This window comes from Zingiber officinale, chromosome 11A (genome assembly GCF_018446385.1).
Source record: "Zingiber officinale cultivar Zhangliang chromosome 11A, Zo_v1.1, whole genome shotgun sequence".
Classification (NCBI taxonomy): Eukaryota; Viridiplantae; Streptophyta; class Magnoliopsida; order Zingiberales; family Zingiberaceae; genus Zingiber; species Zingiber officinale.
The window spans coordinates 26,761,578-26,780,804 of NC_056006.1; the positions used below are offsets into that span (position 1 = coordinate 26,761,578).

Consider the following 19,227-nt stretch of genomic DNA (forward strand, 5'->3'; position numbering starts at 1 on the left):
ACAACCATACCCTTACATCCGATAATACCTTGACATTGTTGCCAATTAACAAAATATTATCTAGGTATAGTACAAGAAATACCACCACGTTTCCGTTACACTTATTGTATACACAAGACTCATCCAGACACTGAATAAATCCATATGACTGGATTACTTTATTAAACCGGATGTTCCAAGACCTTGAAGCTTGCTTCAGTCCATAAATGGACCGATTGAGCTTGCACACTAGATGCTCTTTGCCTTTTTCAATAAACTCTTCTGGTTGCTTCATATGGTTGTTCTCTTCAAGACTTCCATTAAGGAAAGCTATCTTGACATCCATTTGCCAAATCTCATAATCCATATGAGCAGCAATGGATAAGAGTATCCGGATAGACTTAAGCATGGCTACCGATGAAAAGGTCTCCTCATAATCGATTCCCTCTTTCTGAGTGTACCCTTTCGCAACAAGCCTAGCTTTGAAGGTTTCTACCTTCCCGTCTGTCCCTCTTTTCCTTTTGTAGATCCACTTGCATCCAACGGCTTTTACACCATCAGGTGGTTCTACAAGCTCCCAGACCTTATTAGAGTACATAGACTCTATTTCAGAATTCATTGCCTTTTTCCAAGATGTTGCATCTATATCTTGGAGTGCTTCGTCATATGTTCGGGGATCAGGTTCATGTTTACCCAGGATCAAGTCTGAAGACTCTCCCAAAAACATGAATCTTTCAGGCTGTCTTACAACCCTCCCACTATGACGAGGCACTGTCTGTGGTTGTGTATCATGCGTGACACGTGTTGTAGTCTCTTGTGGTACTTCATCTTGTACTGTTGGTACTGAAGTAGACGTGTCCTCTCTAAGTTCTTCTAAAACAACTTTGCTACTGGGCTTGTAATCCATTATATAGTCTTCTTCTAAAAACTGGGCATTGGTGCTAACAATGACCTTTTGGTCTTTAGGACTATAAAATAAACCACCTTTCATTCCTCTGGGATACCCCACAAACACACGAACTTCTGTACGAGATTCTAACTTATCAGCATCTGGTTTTAGCACATGTGCTGGACTACCCCAAATTCGAATATGTCTTAGACTGGGCTTTCGCCCATTCTATAATTCTGTGGGAGTAGTAGAAACTGATTTAGAAGGTACTAAGTTCAGAATGTACACTGCTATTTCCAGAGCGTATCCCCAAAACGAATTTGGTAATTCTGAATAACTCATCATCGATCTAACCATTTCCATAAAAGTCCTATTCCTTCTTTCTGCCACACCATTCTGTTGGGGTGTACCAGGTGCGGACAGTTGGGATTGAATCCCGGCCTCTGATAAGTAATTCCTAAACTCTCCTAAGAGGTATTCGCCACAACGATCAGACCATAGTGTCTTGATACTTTTACCTAGTCGTTTCTCCACATCAGCCTTGTATTCTTTGAACTTATCAAAGCACTCGGACTTACGGCGCATTAGGTAAATGTATCCATATCTTGAATACCCATCTATAAAAGAGACAAAATATTCAAAACCTCCTCTTGCCTGGACAGACATAGGACCACACAAATCAGAATGAACCAATTCTAACACTTCTTTGGCTCTATACCCCTTGGCCTTAAAAGGCCTCTTGGTTATTTTACCTTCCAAGCAAGATTCACAAGTTGGAAAATTTTCCAACTCTAATGAACCCAAAAGTCCATCGGCTATAAGCCTATTTAAGTTAATATGACCAAGCCTTAGATGCCAAAGATATGCTTGGTTCATTTCCGAAGGTTCTTTTCTCTTATTAGAGTTAGAAGATGAGTTATAAATTTCCTTGTTTTGCTTTGTGGGAGAAATTGGATTTAAAGTATACAAATTTCCAACTAATGCACCAGAACATATAATCACTTTATTTCTCTTAATAACTACATCGTTACTAAAAGAAACTGAATATCCATCTAAAAACAGTTTAGAAACTGAAATTAAATTCTTTCTAAAACTGGGTACATAAATATAATTTCTTAAAACCAAATTTCTATTTCTATTAAAAGATAAGTAGACGTCTCCCACTGCAACAGCCGCCACCTTAGTAGCATTGCCCATGTAGATGGTAATCTCTCCTTCAGTTAGTCGTCGGGTTTCCTGGAACCCCTGCAAGGAATTGCAGACATGATCAGTGGCTCCCGTATCTACACACCAGGTACTGGTAGATAACACCGCTAAACATGTTTCAACAACTAGAGCATGAGATATACCTTTGTTGTTCTGATTCCTACGAGGACAGCCCGCCTTCCAATGCCCTGACTGCTTGCAGATGAAGCACTTTCCCTTCGGCTTCTTTATTCCAGCTTTAGGTCCTATACTCTGAGATTTATTCACTTTCTTTGCTGAACCAACTTGTTTCTTCTTCTTCTTTCCTTTTGGTTTAGAAGTAGAACCATTTTCAACATAGTGAATATGAGAATTGTGACGAAACAAACCTTCTACTGCCTGAAGTTCTGTCAGTAGTTCCACCAATGAATATACCCTTTTGTTCATATTGTAATTCAGGCGAAATTGCTCAAAACTTCTAGGTAGTGTTTGGAGGATCATATCGATCTGGGTTTCCCCATCAATTTCTCCTCCAAGGATCTGTATTTCATTCAGATAAGCCATCATCTTTAGGATATGATCCCTCACAGGAGTACCCTCTTGCATGGTGGCTGTCATTATCTTTCTCATGACTTCTTGTCTAGAAGCCCGATCCTGATGACCAAAGAGTTCCTTGAGATTGTTCATAATATCATAAGCTGTTGGTAAATCTTGATGCTAATGTTGCAATACATTTGACATTGAAGCCAAAATGTAACACCGCGCCATCTCATCTGCCTTTACCCATTTCCTATGATATTCAATCTCCTCTTGGGTAGATTCACCAGTGGGTGCATCAGGACAAGGCTCAGTCAGTACAAACTTATAGCTTTCAGCAGTAAGAACAATGTCCAGGTTCCTTTTCCAATCTATGTAGTTAGGACCAGTAAGTCTATTCTGTTGTAGTATGATGGACAGTGGGTTGAAAGTCATCCTAAGAATCACAAATAACTTTTGGTCAGAACTCTAAATTTAGAATAATATTGATTCCTCAAACAATACTATTTTAAATTAACCAACATCTCAAAACACCGCGAATATTATATGCCACGATAGTGTGGACGTATACAAATTTAGCATTTGTAAAAGGAGGGTTTTAACCCATTAATTTTATTATCTTGTCAACCTAACTTTTTGACAAATAAAATTAATAGTTGGTATCCTTTGGTCATACAAATAATAGCAGTGACTCCGATGGGGAGGATACTATTAGATGTGCCTAAGTGTATACCATTACTTGACACTAAGTCCATTAATAAGATTGTGCCCCTTCCGATGGGGAAGATCACATGCTCTTAATTAATTTCCTATAGTCATCCTAAATGGAAGTTTGTTCTAGTGATCTACAAACAAGCTCATCCGATATGGAGGAAGGCACTCAGAGCCAACGCGCAAGCTTGTTTGCATCACTTACAAACTAGTAATGGAGACCGTGGAATTTATTTAAAATCCCTCTCCCACTTAGTTATTTATAAATGAGGAATTTTAACTATGCTAGCCTACTAAACATGTATACTAACATACACACACAGCACAATATAAAAGCAATAAATAGAAAATCTAATTTTCAACTATTATGGCTATTATCTATGGTTGTCCTCCGTGTGTTGTCATCCCAAGCCACTGCCATATTTGGCCACCGCCATCGGGTCTTGCTGTCGCATCCATCTTGCTCCTTGTTCCGCTGTGCCTCTGGTCCTTAAAAGGTTCCACGCCTTGCAAGATTCAATCCGCGACACAAATAGAATTTTACATTTTTCCGATCCTATATTCCTCGAAGGAATGTACATGTAAACTAGACCGAACATAAAATAAAATTTACATCCATCGATCCTATATTCCATAAAAGGAATGTACATATAACTAGATCAAAAATAAAATCCTAATAAAAACTAAATACAGCTCCTGCTGTATTTTATAATACAATCATGCACACATATATAAATGCCCTTGACATGTCCAAGGGTCCAATCACACACATAAAAAAAACTATAAGCCATAATAGTTGGATCCTGCATCCACAAAGTTAGCACATTCTACTATTAACCTGCCTAAATTATGTATGTCATGTGCATAATTAAACTAATACCAAAATACACAGAGGCAAAACCCTAGCTCTGATACCAATTGTTGGTTGCTACTTGGAAAACCTAATGGTTCCACTGTACAAAAATTTTATACAAAGGTCTGAACCTTTTTCCTAGCTACCATGTGTTCTTTTAAATTAAACTTGGATCGCCTGTGGAACTTAACACGTTTGATCCAAAATTTAATCTATTTGTTCTTTTAGATTTTGACTTGGATCTCCTGCGAAACTTAACACGTTCGATCCAAATCACCAAGGTTATTAATTCAATTAAATATTAATTTTCAAAATTGGTTTCCAGTACTGACGTGGTGAGGCACATGGCCTTCTTGGATATGGGAGCAACCACCACCGACTAGACAAAACCTTTTAAGAAAAACTAATATTTAATTTCCTAAAATAACTTTAGGTCAACCGAAAAGAACAATCAAATCACAAGGAAAAGAAAAACAAAAGAACACTACATCGAAAACAAATTCGAAACACTAAAATCGTATGCCTCTTGTATTTGGTATTATTTCCAAAAATAACTAGTATGATGCGGAAAGGAAAATACTAGTTATACCTTCTAGAAAGACCTCTTGATCTTCTATCGTATTCCTCTTCTAACCTCGGACGTTGTGTGGGCAACGATCTTCCAAGATGAGGACCACCAAAGCACCTTCTTCTCCTCCTTGCTAGGTTCGGCCAAAACAAAAGCTTCACCAAGGATGAAGAAAAACACCAACCAAACTCCAAGGGATGAAAACTTTCTCTCCTTCTTCTTCTTCTTCTCCAAGTAGTATCCGACCACCACAAGAGCTCCAAGCAAGAGAGGGTTTCGGCCACCACAAAGAGGAAGAGATGGAGAGAGGATGGCCGACCACAACACCAAGGAAAAGAGGGAGAGAATAATAGAGGTTGTGTATCATGAAGGCACCCCAACCTCCTCTTTTATATTTCTTAGCTTTGGCAAATAAGGAAATTTAATTACAATAAAATTTCCTTAACTTTCCTTGACAACAATTAATTAAGAAAAATTAAATAAAATTTCCTAATTAATTGTATGTGGCCGACCACCTCATGGAGAGCAAATAAGACAATTTTTAATCAACAATTAAAACTTCCTTATTTGTCTTCGGATTTTTTTTTAAAAAATAAAATTTCCCTTTAAAATCCCTTCATGGTTGATAAAAAGAAATTTCTATAATTTTAATTTTTCAATATGTGAATAATTTACAAAGAGAAAAAATAAAATATCTTTCCAATCTACAAATAAGGAAAGAGATCTAATCTCTTTCTTTAATCTTTTGTAGATCCTTTTAAGAGAGATATTTTAATTTTAATTCTCTCTAATAAATTATATCTTCCACATAAGAAAAATTAAAAATTAAAATTCTTTTTAATTTAATGGGGGTCGGCCACCTAAGCTTGGGTTCAAGCTTGGGTCAGCCACCCATGAACCAAGGCTTGGCCGGCCCTAGCTTGAACCACAAGCTAGCTTGGCCGGCCCCCTTATCATGGGTATGAAGGTGGGTATAAGTGGGTATAGTACTCTATAAATAAGATGCTACAATAGGGACCGAGAGGAGGAATTGGTTTTGGTCTCCCGATAAAATTAAGCATCCCGCGTTCGCCCCGAACACACAACTTAATTTTATCAATAATAATTCATTCCACTAGAGAACTATTATTGAACTACCGCACCAATCCCAAATTACATTTTTGGGCTCCTTCTTATTATGAGTGTGTTAGTCTCCTTGTGTTTAAGATGTCGAATGTCCACTAATTAAGTGAGTTACTGACAACTCATTTAATTAATATCTTAATCCAAGAATAGTACCACTCAACCTTATCATCATGTCGGACTAAGTCCACCTGCAGGGTTTAACATGACAATCTTTATGAGCTCATCTTGGGGACATTATCAACCTAGATTGCTAGGATACAGTTTCCTTCTATAATCAACAACACACACTATAAATGATATCATTTCCCAACTTATCTAGCTTATTGATTTATCGAACTAAATCTCACCCATTGATAAATTAAAGAAATAAATATCAAATATATGTGCTTGTTATTATATTAGGATTAAGAGTACACACTTCCATAATAACTGAGGTATTTGTTCCTTTATAAAGTCAGTATAAAAGAAACAACCTCATATGGTCCTACTCAATACACTCTAAGTGTACTAGTGTAATTATATAGTTAAGATAAACTAATTCTTAATTACACTACGACCTTCCAATGGTTTGTTCCTTTCCATTTTGGTCGTGAGCTACTGTTTATAATTTATAAGGTACTGATAACATCCTCTTCTGTATGTGGCACCACATACTATGTTATCTACAATATAAATTAATTGAACAACTACAACTAAATGTAGACAATTTGACCAAATGTGATTCTTTATTCAAAATAAATGTTTTACAAAAGCTTAGGCTTTCAGTATACACTCTAACAATCATACCCCTATTGTGCTATCAGATAGAGAGTAAGAGGGCAGTTGTGCTCACCTTTTTGTGTCATCAGATTGCTTTTGGCGCCGAGTAAAAGAGAGCTAGAGTTTCTCTCTCGGTTCATGTCGTCTCCTCACTTTGGCAAGATCGAAATGGAGACACAACTTGTGAGTTAGACAAGTCTTCTTAAAAGTATCTCAGCATGGATACGAATAGATGTAATCCTTGTGAGGGTTGCTCGTTGATGTTGTTCCCCTATAATGTCATCTAGCAGGTATATTTCCTAAATGAAGTTATTTTATGATTATGTCGATGCATGTGTATCCTATGGTTGTGTTTGTATAATGTGTGTTGTAATAATTTAGGAGATTATTATACTTCTACTGCATGGTTTTTGAAAACAAATTTTAAAATCCATATAGAGTTACCCAATAGTCTAGCTCCCAATCAAGACTTCCATCACCTAGCCTCGCTAGGACTTTCACCGCCTAGTTCCCAACTAGAACTTGTACCGCCTAGATTCATTAGAACTTTCACCGCCTAGTTCCTAACTAGAACTTGAATCACCTAGCCTCGTTAGGACTTAACCTTTGATTGGTTCCCAATCAAAACTTATCCACTTGTCAATTTTTCTACACCTGCATACTTGAAGCAACTTCATTAGATCCTCAAATAAGTTAACTTTAAACTTACTCATACATCAAAACTTATATTCAATGTTGTGCTCCCAGCACAAAAAATTGTCAATATTGTCACTTCTTCTACTAAGGGCATTGCTGAGTTACATATTGCACAAAAAAATGAAATTAAGCATATGTTAACAATTGGAGAACATGATCTGGAACAGGGGTTGATCATATTGGTAATTTACATATAACAAGAGCTACTTGTTGGAATTCTCACTATGACTCACTAAAAAGTTTTATTGGTATGTATGCTAAGGCTAATTTTTTGAAGTTCTTAATGATCATTCTTCAAATGGAAGAGCTAAGGCTAAAGTTCAAAGCAACCTTTCAATTTGTCTTCATTTTGCACTTGATGTATAAAATTATGAAAACAACATATACTCTTTGTCAAATTCTTCAAAGAAAATCTTAAGATATGTTGATTGTTATTACATTTGTCTTTACTACCATACCAAAACTATCTTTCAAGAACTTAGAGAATGCTGGTGGGAAGAATTTCTTCATAAAGTGAAAGTTTTTTATTCGAGAAATGAAATTGATATGCCTAACCTTGTTTTTCTATATAAGATTGGTCATTTTCATCAACAAACTACAGTTAAGCATTTTTACCATTTTGATGTTTTTATTATAGCAATAGATTTCATCTTGATAGACTTAAATTCTCAGTTCAATGAGTCATCAATTAAACTTCTTTCTCTTAATACAGCTTTAGATCCTAAAAATTCATTTGACTTAATTAATAGTAATGATATTTACAAGCTTGTAACAAAATTTTATCTTGGAGATTTCATAGATCAAGATATTGTTGTTTTAGAGTATGAATTGGTACATGATAAACTTGATGTGATAAAGATTTTGAAGGTTTCTACATTTATTGAGTTGTGTCAACAATTGACTGAATTGAGTGATCAAAAGTTTATGTTATGTTAACTAAATTGATTCATCTTATTTTTGACGTTACTTATTTCTACCGCCACTACTGAGCGAGCCTTTTTAGCAATCAACATGTGAAGATGACACTTTACAATAAAATGGAGGATGATTTTCTTGAAGATTCCTGGACACTCTATATTGAATGAGATTTAATTAAGAATATAGATGTAGATTCTACTATATATGAACCCGAACTCCTTTCGACTCCTTTCTGGGATGGTCATAGTCTTTTAGGTGTACTAGGCAACCCTTTATTAGGGATGGATCCAGGAATTAAAGTTAGGGGGACTTGAATTCAAATATATATATATATATATATATATATATATATATATATATATATATATATATATATATATATATATATTGAATTATAGAGAAATCTAATAAAGGGTTGCCTAGTACACCTAAAAGACTATGACCATCCCAGAAAGGAGTCGAAAGGAGTACGGGTGTAACTGTTGGATAGGGATATGAAAGAACTTGCTATGTCAGAAAAGGAGAAAAAAAAAACATTTGACCTGGAAGAATGTGGTGAAACAAGTGGGCAGATGAGCAAGTCAATGTGAGGGTTATTATAAGGTGATGGTTGATAGATATTTCAAATTGCAATTGTAGGTGTTCTAGGTCACCCAATATAGGTCAAGGTGGTGGACTTATACTAGAAAATTGATAGTATTTTGGAGGTCATGGCTAGATTTGAAAAAAAAAAACATATAAGGAAGGGGGAGAACTTATAGGTTGGAGATCATAGGATTTCGATGGTCACAATAGGAAGAACTTGAAGAATATGGAAGCACTAAATGAGATGATGCTCTCCTTCACCAGCCCTAATATAGTCACGTCCTTTCAATTTCAATCATTCGATGTTGAATGTGAAAAGGCAGGTTAATAGACTACGCCTTTAAATTAGGCACCCAAATCACAAAACCTTAGCCATCATCCCAAGTTGATCTCTAGGGATGGCCTTGACATGTGTTGTCTTTGTAACATGACAACATTAATTATCAGACCTGACGTTCCAATCATAATCCCGATACATGATCTTGCATATCACCAACTTTAATGGATCATGATTCGCATATTAATAAGGTGTCAAGAGGTAAGGCGGTGAGGATACTCAGCCACGTTAGGCTTAGACCCTAGTTGGCGAGCCATTGAGCCAAGACTACTTTGGTCTAGTCAGTTGAACTCGAGCCTCATTTGACTAGACTCAAAAGAGAGGCTTGTGATGTGATGGAAATAGGTAGCTTACATGTGGCACCCTCGATTCGGTCGGGAGTCAAGCTAGTCGGTTAAAAGTCAAGCTGAGTTATAAGTCAAATAGAAAAGGAGCTCAGCTCTAGTCAAAGCGTACCTAAGACGGGTCAAACTCCCTCAGCTCAGTCATGCTTGACTCCTTGACCTTTGTTATATCTGACTCCCTCAGCTCCTCCATGCCTAACTCCCTCAACTTATTCATGCCTGACTCGCTCAGCTCAGTAAAGCTTGACTCCCTAAGCTCGGTCATGACTAACTCCCTCAGCTCAACCACAACTCGATGAGCTCAGTCATGCCTAACTCCCTTAGCTCATCTACTCCCAATTCCCTCAGCTCAATCATGTCTCACTTCATAAGCTCAGTCATGCTTGATTCCCTCAGCTCAGCCTTGACTCCCTTAGCTCAGTTATGCCTAACTCCTTCGGCTCGACAGCTCATGCCTTTCCCTTACCTCCGAATATGGTTGCTGGCTCTCCCTCCCAATAGTGGGGAACATGAATACCGTGATAAACAGAGGGCATGGAGAGACTGGAGTATGTATGAATGTACGCGGGCCCACATGGCAGCCCCACAACCTAAACATGGGGTTCATGCCTATTAGAAATACAATTAAAGTCTCATATTTAAAATATATAGAAAATATCATGTGTTTATAAGATAAAATATATTTTCATTGATTTGATTCTTTTTGGGTAGAATCCACAAATAAATTCATAAGAGCTTAAGCCCAAAGTGGATAATATCATACCATTACGGAGATATGTAAATTCCATCGATCCAACAGTGTCTCCCAAAAGAAGGTGTAAAAGAAAGTCTACTTGGGAGCGTGTAGGTACACACACATTACACATCCAAAACTCTTGCTTTCTAAGGTTCTCTGCCAACTAGCTCATTTCTAACTTTAGCATTGGAGTAGCTACACTGACCTTGTTCTAACTTCTTATTATGTCTTTCAGGGAACCCAAGAGCTTGTTTCACCACCGGACCATCAAGATTGCTCTCCACAACAATTGTTTCCTAGTGACTCACCCTACAATGATCTCAAACAAGAATAGTTGTTGTCACATATGTTGCATGCATGCCCATATTAAATTCCTCCAATTAAAATCACTCACCCCTAACTTTTCTTATAATTTTATTTTCTAAAAAAATAAAATAATAATAATATTGAACCGTCATATATCATGAATCGAATCATAACCGATGGTTCTGAATAGAGAATAGTTACTATCTTGGATAGTTAATATTAATGGTTCACATTCCTAAAATAATCGAACTAGTGATTCTTAACCATCAATCGTCAGTTCTGAACTTTGGTCAAATCTAAATGTCAATACCCAATTGTATTAGATAATATTAAATTTAAAACATAAGATGTAAATATTTTTTTTATTTTAAAAATTTTAGAATTGCCTTCATGCATTCTCTAAAATAATATTTATTTATTTTTAAAAAACATTAAAAAAAACTTAGGTGGAGTGAGCCTAGCAATGTTTCAAATTCAATTTCTAGATGGGTCGTTAGGCAATAACAATGTTCTTGTTTCAATCAACGTGCCACTTGATAAATTAGACAAACCCTACTCTTTAAGAAGATGAAGATGAAGAAGAAAAAGAAGAAGAAGAAGAAGAGAGAGTAGATAAAGCAATCACAGTCAACTGATGGTACAATAGGGTGATGGACACGTACAATAAGCTCGAGAAGGTTGAAGAGGGAACTTACAGCAAGGTTTACAAGGCACGGGAGAAGGCGACAATTAACTAATTTGAGGAGAATCCTTCTTTTCCTCAAACTAGTTTGATTGATTTGCTTGACCTTGCCTTTTAATCTAAGCTTCTAGACCTGAAGCAAGGCCGAAATAAGGAGGGGAAAACCATTTTGTACCTAGTCTTTAAGTACATGGGCACGGATCTGAAAAAAAAAATACATTAGAAGTTTTCACCATGTTATGTCCAAAAGTAATTCACATATCTCCATAATGACATGATATTAGCTATTTTGGGCCTAATCCCTTATGGATTTATTTTTAGGATCTACCCAAAAGGCTTCAATGTCAATGGAGATATCTTACATCCTTTTAAACTTATGATCTTTTCTGTATCTTTCCAATGTGAGACTTTGATTGTATCATTAACAATCTTCCCCTCAAACGAAGGACCGGCATTACTCTTATAGTTCGGGTCTCCCTACAAGAATCTGGTCACTTTTGACCTCTTTCAGGCATCCCCATGAGCATCTGATCACCTTGACCTACTCTGGACTTTCCCTTACAAGCATCCGATCGTCCTAACCTGCTTTGGGCCTCCCTGCAAGAATCTGGTTATCTTGACCTGCTTTGGGCCTCTCTACAAACATCCGGTCATCTTGACCTATTCTAGGTCTCCTTACGAACATCTGATCATCCTGACCTACTCTGGGCCTCCCTATAAGCATCCACATCTAGGTCACTCTTGACCTACTCCGAGACTCTCCGTGAACATCCGATCACCCTAATCTTCTCTAGGCCTCCTTGTAAGCATTTGGTCACCCTTACTCCGGGACTCCCTATAAGAATCCAGTCACCCTGACCTACTCTAGGACTCCCCTCAACTTCATTCAAGGTCATCCCACATGACATATGATCTAGATATGGCTTTGATACCATTTGTTGTATCCAAAAGGAATTTACATATCTCCACAATGACATGATATTGTTCGCTTTGGGCCTAAGCTCTCATGACTTTATTTTTGGGCTCTATCCAAAAGGCCTCAATGCCAATGAAAATATCTTACATCTTTTTAAATTCATGATCTTTTCCTTATCTTTTCAATATGAAATTTTATTGTATCCCTAACAATATACCAATTGTTGCATAAAGAAGGGAGACAACACCTCTCAACCTCTAATACGAAAGAAGAGGAAGAGAGAAAGAGATTGTACGGAACAATGAGATAAAGATGCACAAGAGAGAGAAAATATGAGGAAGAAGAAGAGTTATCGTGATTCAATGGCGTGCCTCCTCCACATTAAAACGGCTGAAGCTTTATTAAAATTCTCTCTACATATGAAAATTACATTCAATGATTTTTAAAATATAATAGGTTTTCAATGATCCCTGTAAATAGTGTCTAAATCCCAGACCCAGTAAAATCGTAACAGAATTCTATTATGAAAAAGCATAATAGAATTCTATTATGAAAAACTATAACAAAATTCTATTATAAACAATTGTAACAAATTTTGTTACGAAAAAACCTTAATGGATTTTTTTTCTATAACGTCTCTCGCATTGGCCTTTATTTAGATATGCATCATGCGCCAATAATCTCCACCTTAGTGAATACTCATCCCTTCGAAGAACATGAGTATCTTAGCAAGACTCCATGTGGATCTTGGGTCTAGGCTTCCTTCCTCTAGCATCTAGAGATATATAGTCACTGGCTTTGTCAACATGTCTGCAGCATTATCTGTAATGTGAACCTTCTCAAGTTGAATTTCTCTGGAATCAAATAGCTCTCTGATCTTGAGAAACCTCATATCAATATGCTTGATTCTCGCATGGTATACGTAATTCTTTGCCACATAGATAGCACTTTGACTATCGCATAACAACTTAACTCCACCTTGTTGAATGCCCAGTTCTCTAAACAACCTTATAATTCATAAAGCTTCCTTCACTTCTTCAGGTGTTGTCATATACTCCAACTCCGTAGTAGACAATGCAATAATAGATCATATCATAAACTTCCAACATATAGGTCCTTCTACCACAGTGAACATGTATCCTGTAGTAGACCTCATGTCATTTAAATCCCCTACATAGTCTATATTTACATGCCAACAATTGAAAGATCTTCCGGTTGTCTACTAAACATGATATCATAATCAGTTATATTTCTCAAGTATTTTAAAATCTACTTCACTATATCCCAATGTAGTCAACCAAAATTTGAGAGAAACATGTTAACCATACTAACTGCTTGCTCCAAATATGATCTCGTGCAAATCATGGCATATATTAGACAACCAACTACACTAACATAAGAAACCTTTGACATATCTTGGATCTCATTATACGTCTTTGGATACTATGTATTGATAACTTAAAGTGATGTGTTAGGGGTATGTTCATTGGCATTGCATTCTTCATGTTAAATCTATCAAACATCTTCTCCACATAGCTACTTTGAGACAACTATAATCTCTTTACAACTCTATTCCTGTGAATCTCCATCTAAGAATCTTTTTGATTTCGCCTAAATCTTTCATGATAAATTTCTTGCTCAATAGCCTCTTCAATTTGTCGACCTCTTTCATCTTTTTTGCAACAACTGACTTGCACTCTATAGCTCGTTTTCTCTCAAGAAGTTTGACTAGATCCCACGTTTAATTCTCATGCAGCAACTCCATCTTCTCTTTCATAGCATCCATCCACTTGCCCTTCTCAGACCTATGTATTGCCTCCTAAAATGTTGTAGGGCCTTAGCTATTAGTGATAAGAGCATAAGATACCAACTCTTCGAATTCATATCCGGTGTTTGGCTTTACAACTCTTCTTGTTCTGCCACCAGCTATAGTATGATCCTCCATATGCTCTGAGCTAGAATCATTGGAGGCATGACTCTCTAGCTCCACATGCATAATATTTTTCTCTTTGTTGCTTTGTTATGTTTCCTTACCTTCTTCCTAAGTATGTTTAGCATGGTCTTTTCATCAAACATCACATCTCTACTAATCACCAACTTGTTTGCGTTTAGATTCCAAAGCTTGAAGCCTTTAACTCCTTTCTGATATCCCAGAAAAATATACTGCTTTGACTTCACATCTAGCTTTGATCTTTCCTCACTAGATATGTGCATATAGGCTAGAGACATCTAAAAACTTGAAGATGAGAGTAATCTACTAAATTCCTTGTCCATACTTCCTCTGATATTTTACCTTCTAGTACTGTCCTTAGTGATCTATTAATGAGATAACATGTTATGTTAACCACTTCCATCCAGAAATTCTTTGCTAGCCCTGCATTTAGCCTAAGACATCTTGTTTTCTCTATGATTGTCCTATTCAACCTTTTGGCCACATTTTTCTATTGAGATGTCCTACAAACCAAGAAATGTCTTATTATCCCATGCTTCTTACAAAATTCCTAAAACTATGAATCTGTGTACTCGGTCCTATTATCTAACCTAAGACATTTGATCTTCCTTCCGGTCTGGTTCTCCACTTTAGTTTTCCATAGTTTAAAGTTTTCAAAAGTTTTCTAACTTATGACGTATAAAGTATATCCAGAACTTTCATGAGTAATTATCAGTAAAACTCACTAAATATAAGTGTTCTTCTCATGATGCTACACTGGTTAATACCCAGAGATTTATATGTACGTAGTCTAGAATCCCCTTTTGTTGTTGTTCTGAATTTCACTTTTCTCTATTTTCCAAGAATACAAAATTTACAGAATTCAAGCTTGCGAATCTTGACAGCCCTCAACAAATCTCTTTTGTGAAGTTCTAGCATCCCACGTGTTGGGATATGCCCGATGCGAGTGCGTACTAGAATACTTTTTGTAAACATGCGTAGTGAAAATAAAACAATAATAATTCCTAATTATTATATCACACACACCATATGCATATAAGGATACAACATGTCAAACATGATCACATAATTAAAATTTTATAGAAAGTAAATTTACGCTAGGTATACCTTACGAATGACCTGTAACGAGAAGGACTTCAACCGTAGCAACATTGTCAAATCTCGCCTCTATTTGTATCCATGTCGAGCTCATCAAGACAACTCTATGAGTACAAGCCTCTTCCTTCGAAAGTTACTAGCCACAAGCGAAGAAGAGGGATCAAGAGGAAGAAGAAGCAAATAAGGAAGATGTCTCTTCCTTGCTTGGTGGTCATAGCAACGAGGAGAAGGATTTCTCCTTGTTGTGGGTGGCGACAAACAGAGGGGAGAGAGAGAGGAGAATTGGTTTTCCAAAAATCCAATCAATCAAATAATGAAACTTATATCTAATTCTCTCCCAATTACACCTATATATAATCCTCTTTAATGGGTTGGATTAGAAAGCCTAAATTCAACCCATTATCCCTTAACCAAAAATTAGCCCATTAACCCCTTGGTTTGGTTCATAACTAGTTCATGATTAAACCAAATAAGGTTCAACCCTACCATAAGAGATGTAACCCATCGTGCTTCTATTATGACAAATATTTTTATATTTGTCTTATGTATGGTCCAACCAAACATTTATCTCATGATCTAAGAATCTTATTCTTTAACTTGTTTTATGTCTTTTAGAAACTCGTTAGTGTGTGTGACCCAATAGGTTCCCGGCTTATCTTGGTCATCCATAATTAACTACTTAATTATAGAACAATCATGAGTGACACCTAGTAGTATATCATGATCCCCAATTACCCAAAAAATCATAGTTGATCTTAGAACTAATTCTAAATCCTTCAGCAACTACAATGAGTTGTACCTTGTTCCTTTCACTTGTCTAATACCCACTTGGTTCAGGACATGATATATGTGTTTGCCCCTACTAGACTAACTACGTTACACCTAGTTCAAGTAATACTTCCTCGTTTTACAGATTCAAATTACTCATATATGTGTACAAGAGTCTCGTACTCTTAATATGTAATGATTTGGCTAAAAACTTTGAGTGATAATCCTAACGAGTGACAATAAGGTATACGTCTCCTCATAAGAAGTGGTGAATCCTCTGTGAGCTATCCAAACATCTTCGGGTATTTTGACTTATACTCAATCATTCCGGGTCCACACCTCAATGAGGTGCTTGCTTAAGATGTCAAAATGTAACGACCAATTTTCCCTATTTCAAGTTCTAAAAGTCCATAAAAATATTTGAAAATACCTTTAAAATATTCTAGAGATTTTTAGAAATTTTTAGAGTATTTTTACGTAATTTTTGGAGTTCGTTTGGTATTTTTACCAAGAGGAAGAAATTTAAAAAAAAAGAAGAAATATGTTGAAGCCAGGTTTTGAACCCATAACCTCGACCCGAGCCGAACCTCAGCCGAAACCAGCCCAACCAGCTGAGCTACACGATTTTTGTTAACCTTATATGGAGCAAAATAGATATATGCAGTAGTTGGAACGTTTGAAATAAATTGGAGAAAAAGGGGCGCGGCTAAGAATCGAAGCACAGACCTCTGGCTTCGAACAAAGCCCAACGGACCAACTGGGCTAGCGATCGTTGCTAATTAAATAGGCAGCGGCAAATATATAAGCTATAGTTGGAACCAAAAATAACTCTAGTTATAAGGAGAGGATTTAGGTTTCCCGAAACCTAATTTCTTTCTCACCTCTTCTCACGCGGCGTCGGCGATTCCTCTCGGGCAGAAACGAAGCAGCGGCTAGGGCTTCGTCTCCGGCGGCCGGCGAGCACTTTTCTCCAAGAGCTCTTCACACCGTTGAGATCCTCTCGTCGAGGAGAGGTTGTGGGCACGAGGAGGAGCCGAAGGTCGAGCTACCGAAACCCTAGAACATCTCTTTCTCGGTTGTAAGTCCAAGAAAACGAAGGTGAGTTGCTACTCACCTGTAGTAGGATAGCTCCGAGGTTTATTTCTTGTTAATTTCTTTGTTTTCAAAGTTTTGCTTCCGGTTGAAGTTGCTGTCGAGAATCTCAAAGAAAGGAGATTGATTTGTTTGTTTAGCATGTGGTTTGGTTTCTTCAGGCTTTGTAGTTAGGAATTCGGATTCCTTTTTGATATAGATCTTCCTGTTGGGATCATAATGGGCATGTTTAGTTCATGTGGAGTTTTACAGATTTCTTGAGATTTTTACTACTAGGAAAGGAACATGAGATAGTATAGATTTATCTTTTCTTTAGCATCTAGTTTGGTTATGGTTTGTAGCCATGCTCTATAAAGGTTTTGGGAGTAGTTAACATAAGTAGGTAATAATGAATTAGTTTGTTTCATGCTCTGCTTGGGTTAATAATACCATGTGCTATAGATGCCATGCTTAAACTTTTCTTTAATTTAGTTTGGAACAGATTTAATAGAATCATTAACCTCACTTTTAGTTCTCCTAGTAGCAGATATAAAGTCATGTGGTTCTTCCTTCTAAAGTTAATTCTAATTCAGTAGGAAAGGAATAAGAACAGCCGGTATCTTAGCAATCCAGTTTTGACCAAGTTGTAACTGGCTTAAAGGTTACGATTTTCTTATAAAAGTGTAGCTGTGAATAAGTTTTATATTAGTATTGTTTTAGGTTTACAGTCAGTTTAAATTGGTTGTGTAGCCTTGCAAATCTTGGGTTGTAGTTTTAAGTCATTGTTTGAGTAATGTAGTTCAAATTCCAGAATTTACTTATGTCAAATTGGAGCATGAAGTTTAGATATGCAGATTCATGTTTTTTTTCTTTGGTTAAGCTTTTCAAGTTTAGAGTTGTTTAAGCATATCAGATTTAGAATCTGTTTAACCATTTTCATTTTGTAGAAGCATTCCTTTATTGGAAATATTAATAAGCATTGTAGTGCAGAATTTTGTAACATTCACAGCGCAGATTTGTATTAGTCTTATATGCAGATTTTCTAGTTTTCATTTGCTATTATTGAGCATGTGCAGTTTTTAATTGCTATGAGTTGAGCATGATCAGTTTTCTTTATTACTAGATACACATGAGCAGTTTCTTTAGTTTTTATTTGCTATTTTAATAAGCATGAACAACCATGTATTCTAGTGGGAAAATAAGAGTTTTATCAAATTCTTTTAGAAGCATTAACAAGTAGAAAGAAAGAAAAAAAAAGAAAGAAAAGGCCAAGGCCTTAAGTAAATCCCAAATTCAAGATTTTAGGGATTTTAGCACACAAGGTGCTTATTAATATGCCAAGGCATTTAAAGAAGTAATTAAGATAATAAGTATTTTACTTTTAAGAAGAGGCTAGTACCCGACTTCCAAGGTTGTCGTTAAACAAATCCAGGTGTCCAATTCCAAGGTCTTGGCCCTGGTAGACCAAGGTCTGCTCTTTTAGGATTAGCAGCTCGCTACCCCAACCTATTAGGGAACGCGCATAAATGGTACTAAGCCTGGGCCCAAGAGAAGTTGATTATTATTTTCAAGTATTAAAGTATAAATTTTAAACAAGTGAAATAAAAGAATAAGATTAGAGTAAATGAAGTAAGTTTCACTTTGTTTTAAAGATCAACAAGTTTAGCTTTCTTTTATGCTAGCAGCTTTTACATGTTTAGTTTCTTACATGTTATTTATTTGCTAGTTGATGAGCATGTTTTGCTTTATATGTTAGCATTCCAGTTAGTTTGCTTTCTTTATTAGTTTATGAGCATGAGTAGTTATACATGTTATCTTTTCTGTTAGTTGATTTCTTTACTATTTATGAGCATGAGTAGCTTTACATATTAGCATTCAGTTTTAGCATGTTTTTATTTGTATACATGCATATCGAGTTTTTGTGAGTTAGATAGCGCTCACTTATCTTTATGCTTATAGACTGCACTTTCTCCTACTGCAGATAAAGAAAAAGGAAAGTTAATATGAAGGAAGGCGACAAGGAGATGCAAGAGGGGTGTGTGATGTCTGCACTATGGAAGTCCTAGGGATCCTTGCGAATAAAATAAATTATGATTTGTTCTTTGAGTTAATTAAGTCTTTATGTGTTAAGGAAATTTGATAACTGTTTATAAGGACACTTGATACTGTGTTTGTTATTCAGTTGTGGTTGTGGATTAGTTTTCCTTTATTGT

The 19,227-nt window shown here is 36.3% G+C and overlaps 1 pseudogene; it reads left to right on the top strand.

Annotated features, from left to right (window-relative positions):
* Positions 1–11,178: 11,178 nt before the first annotated feature.
* The window catches only part of LOC122030860, a 79,296-nt pseudogene continuing 71,247 nt past the window's right edge, over positions 11,179–19,227 (top strand).